This window comes from Triticum aestivum, chromosome 7B (genome assembly GCF_018294505.1).
Source record: "Triticum aestivum cultivar Chinese Spring chromosome 7B, IWGSC CS RefSeq v2.1, whole genome shotgun sequence".
Taxonomy (NCBI): domain Eukaryota; kingdom Viridiplantae; phylum Streptophyta; class Magnoliopsida; order Poales; family Poaceae; genus Triticum; species Triticum aestivum.
This window is the reverse complement of record NC_057813.1, coordinates 95,721,186-95,726,326: the sequence shown is the minus strand read 5'-3', so window position 1 is coordinate 95,726,326 and position 5,141 is coordinate 95,721,186. Positions and strand designations below refer to the sequence as shown.

General features: G+C 51.6%; 1 pseudogene; it reads left to right on the top strand.

Annotated features, from left to right (window-relative positions):
- The first annotated feature begins 2,190 nt into the window (after positions 1 to 2,190).
- On the top strand, positions 2,191 to 2,691 carry LOC123161885 (uncharacterized; annotated as a pseudogene).
- Positions 2,692 to 5,141: the final 2,450 nt, after the last annotated feature.

Genomic DNA, 5,141 nt, shown 5'->3' with positions numbered 1-5,141 from the left:
ACGGGTGGCTGGACACCGCCTCGGGAGCTGCAACTTCCACGGCCATGGAGCCGAACACTGACCTCGTCCCTTATAAAGCTCGTGACTCCGAGGTGCCGGACTCCCTGCCAGACTCCGAACCTCCTGCGCCCCTGCCAATCGAATCTGATTGGGCGCTGATCATGGAGTTCACCGCTGCGGACATCTTTCAGCACTCACCCTTTGGCGACATCCTGAAATCGCTAAAGCATATCTCGCTATCCGGAGAGCCCTGGCCGGACTACGGCCAGGATGGTTGGGATGCGGACGATGAAGAAATTCAAAGCCCACCCACCACCCACTTTGTAGCCACTATCGACAATCTAACCGACATGCTAGACTACGACTCCGGACGGTATGGACAATGATGCCGGTGACGATCAAGAAGCAGCGCTCACTGAGCACTGGAAGGCCACCCCAACACATGGCGTATATATGGTGGACACCCCAAAAGGAAGCGATAACGAGGAACAACGGGGTGCGGCAAAAGATAATCCCGCCGACAAGCAACCAAAACGGCGACGCAGACGCCGCCCTAAGTCCCGCCTCGACAAAAACAGCATTCCTAATGACCCTGCAATAGAGCAGGGCAAACTAGTGGACGACGAACATGCAACCAAGCAACCGTCCGAAGAGGACGAATCGGATAATCAATCCATGCCCGGCGAAACCAACAGTCCAGACGACCTCACGCCGGACACACCACCGGAGCATAAGAACCTTCACAAAAGACTCGTCGCCACTGCAAGAAGTCTGCAGAAGGAAAAACGGAAGCTCAAAACAGTGAAAGACATACTCAGAATGAGGTGGAGCAAAGTACTCAAGACTGCAGACAAATATGGCAATGGACACCAAACAAAGAGCTACCCGAAGCACAAGCTGCTGCCAGAATTTGACGAGGAAGCCATAGAGCCCTCACAGTCAAAAAACAAAGAGGCCGCCTGGCCGGATAGACGGCTAGATGACAGGCCAAAAGCGACAAGCGGCGCCGCACACAAGCCGACTTATGATCCTGGGAAAACAGACGGCCCAGCCAGGTCCATTTACGGGCCAAAAAAGAGGGCCCCAGGAAGCAACACAACACGACAAGTGTTCGAAGACAGCGGCACACCCAAATACAGGGGCACCGCACACCCACTATGTTTCACCGATGAGGTGCTGGATCATGAATTTCCAGCAGGGTTCAAACCCATAAACATAGATGCATACGACGGAACAACAGACCCTGGAGTCTGGATAGAAGATTACATACTACACATACACATGGCTAGAGGAGATGATCTCCACGGCATTAAATACCTACCCCTCAAGCTCAAAGGGCCAGCTCGGCATTGGCTCAAAAGCCTCCCAGAAAACACTGTTGGAAGTTGGGAAGAGCTCGAGGACGCGTTTAGAGCAAATTTTCAAGGGACTTATGTCCGCCCTCCGGATGCAGACGATCTAAGTGATATAACTCAACAGCCCGGAGAGTCAGTGCGCAAATTCTGGAATAGGTTCCTCACCAAAAAGAACCAAATAGTCGACTGTCCGGACGCTGAAGCCTTAGCAGCTTTTAAACACAACGTACGAGACGAATGGCTCGCCAGACACCTCGGCCAAGAGAAGCCGAGGACAATGGCCGCGCTAACAAGCCTCGTGACCCGCTTTTGCGCGGGGGAAGACAGCTGGCTAGCAAGATGCAGCACCAACGACCCGAGTACATCCGAGATCAGAGATGGAAACGGAAAATCACGACGCAGAAAAGATCAGCGCCGGAATAAAGAAAAAAGCCCAAAGAACACGGCGGTCAACGCCGGATTCAAAAGCTCGCGGCCAAACAATAAAACACTGCCTCTTAAGGACAACAGTGATGAGCTATCCAACTTAAACAAAATTTTGGATCGGATATGTCAAATCCACAGTACCTCCGGAAGGCCTGCAAACCATACCCACCGAGATTGTTGGGTTTTTAAACAGTCCGGCAGACTCAACGCCGAACACAAGGGGCTCGACGGGCCAAGCGAGGACGATAACGAACCCCACCAGCAGAGCACCGGAAAACAAAAGACTTTCCCACAAGAAGTCAAAGCCGTAAACTCACTTCATGTGATAGTACGGAAAAACAATGCGGCACCCACAAAGATAGGTGTCGCACGGTCCACCCCAGCAGAACCTCGAGATTGGATGTCAAAACCAATCACTTTTGACCACCTGGATTATTCCAGAAGTATCTGAAACGCAGGATGGACTGCTCTGATATTGGATCCTATAATCGACGGACTGCAATTTACACAAGTCCTGATGGACGGCGGCAGCGATTTAAACCTGCTATATCCGGACACAATCTGCAGGTTGGGGATAGACCTTACTAAAATTCGACATAGCCTCACTTCCTTCAAAGGAGTGGCGCCAGGCCCTTACGCCAAGTGCACAGGCTCCTTCTTACTAGAAGTTGTGTTCAGGTCACCTGACAACTTCAGACGTGAAAAGCTAATCTTTTATGTCGCCCCATTCAAAAGTAGCTATCAAGCACTATTGGGACGTGAAGCTTTCGTCCGCTTTAACGCAATACCACATTACGCGTCTCTTACACTTAAAATTCCCGGCCCACGCGGCATCATTTCATTAAAAGGTCGTCTAAGACCCCGGACACGGCTGGACGAGTCCGGAATAAATAAGCTAGGGGCTCCCTAGCCGCACACCCCTTCACAAGGGGCTGTGCATATAAGCAATAATGAGCTAATATAGGCTCAACTTTATTAATTTATATTTCAATTTTTTATGCACTTTTTCGCACGATTTCTTTTCAAACTAAGTTCCTCTCTTTTTACAGATGAACAACGTGCACACCCGTCCAGGATACGGCACAACGGAGACACAGGCGCAGACGTGCAGTAGGGACCCGTTTCAAGGATTCTTTTCAGATTAAGACCCTGCCTAAACCTTTCTTACTGTCTCTTGTTGCTATAATCCCCTGGTTTCTCATTATAACCAGAGAGGAGACTGGCGTTTTGGCATCGGCCGCGTCAGAGGACCTCGCTCGTACCTGGACACTAGGGGCTTAGGGCATTGTTCTGCCCGTTATTATAAAGACCGAACACCTTCGGGAGTGTTCGGCGTCTCGAGTTAGGCCTTATATGCATCAGCTCCGAATCATGTCTTTGGTCAAATGTTGGGTTTGCCCGGCTCCTGTGTTTTGCTGCCTTACGTTCCATATCATCGGCTAACGCGGCACCAGGAGAACTACTGCAATTGTGCCCCAGTTCGGCTGGGCGAGCACCTCAGTAGAGAAAGCCGAAAACTGACTGTCATGATACAGCGAGAGACTGGTCAACCACTCAATCGACCAATGGAATGTTTAGAATTCCTCCGCTTTGACGAAGGATCGTTTCCCGGTCAGGCACATACGCGCCCCGAATTTGGAGAGCGCGGTGCCCCCAGGGACTATATCGTAGCCCCACCCTTGAACTCCCATGGCTAAGTGAAAGTGATAAAGCATTATAGTCCGGTTGCCTCGTTTGCTACGCTACCACCTCCTTCACAGGACCGAGACATTGGATTAAGTGTGAAAATGCGCTATTTTTGCGAACACTCCCGCACCTTGTGCGTGGGGGCTGAAGCCGACGACTGCCATCTTTCAGGTTATACACACGTATACATAAACGGCCGCATAGGAGATATTTCAATACTTGAACGCACAAGTATAAAAAGAGCTTACATCACAAACATTGTTTTACAAAATAAAACGTTCATTTGAACGTGACATTTTTTGAGCACTGCGACTCTATTACATGAGCACCACGCAGAACTTCGCCAAAATAGTGCTCGGCGGGTAACCGGCTCTCGTTCGAACCCTGGGTCGCAACAGCGGTGGCATCCATCTCTGTCCAATGTGTCTTCACACGGGCGAGTGCCATCCGTGCACCCTCTATGCAGGCCAACCGCTTCATCGCCTTGATATGCGGCACCGCCCCAAGAAATTGCTGCAATAAGCCAAAATAGCTCTTCAGCTTGGGCCTATCCGGAAAGACATGAGTCACGATATCCATCATGGCAAGCCCGGACAACCTATTCAGCTCAGCCCACTCGGCCAACCGGTCGGTCAGCGGAAGTGAACGCTCCGGACTATGGAATTGAGACCAAAACAGCTCTTCCGTCTTGTGATCCTTCTGGCTTCGGAAGTGCATAACGGCGTCCACGGCACTCGCTGCTAAGTCCATATAGGGATCCTCTGGACCCCACAGCTGGCCAAGCTGAGCATACTTTGGATCCGTAAACTTTCGGCGAAGCAGAAAAGGCTTGCCAGCCACAATGTCTCCGGCCTGGCGCAGCTCTTCCTTTATAGCCTGCATTGCAGAACGGGCATCCTTGGCTTCGACGGTGGCCTTCCCCAGGTCTTCTCGCCCCGCTAGGCACTCCTTTTCAAGAGCCTCATTGCGGTCGGTAGCATCTTTTAACTTCACGGCCATTTCGGCCATCTCTTCCCTGCTTCGGCAGTGTGCAGCCCTTTCGGCTTCTAACTCCTCGGCCGCCCTCGAGGCTGCCGCATTACTCCTTCTGACTTGCTCCTTGGCTTGAGCAAGTTCGGCCCGAAGGCTCTCCACAGCAGCGGCACCATCTGCACTTCACACACATGTTGTAAGGAGTGGGCTTCGGCTCCCTTACCAAGTGACCGCAAAGAAACACTTACCTTGAGACTCATCAAGTCGCATGTTGACTAGCGCGATGTCCGCATCCGCAACGTCGAGTTGCCGCTTTAGTTCAGCAACCCCATCAGTCCGGCTGGCCCCCGGACGATCCGCCACCTGCATAGGAACGGCGAAAATTGAAACCTGCGATTTTGATCCTCGGCATGTTGTCGCTTTCGACAACCTACCGAGTCTCAGGGGCTACTATACAGGGCGCACTTTATGTGTAAAACTGTCAAAAGGTATGTCATTTTTACGTACCTCAAACCCCGCCAGCAAACTCCTGACGGCATTACGCAATCCGCCTTCGGCGGACGAAATCCTTCCAATCACCATACTCATCAATGCATGGTGATCTTCTAAGATAGACGCCCTCTCAAGCAGATCCTTCAGCCGCACACCAGTTGGTGCCGAACTATTCGGCTTTGCCAAACTCGGGGGCGCCCTCCGTGATGA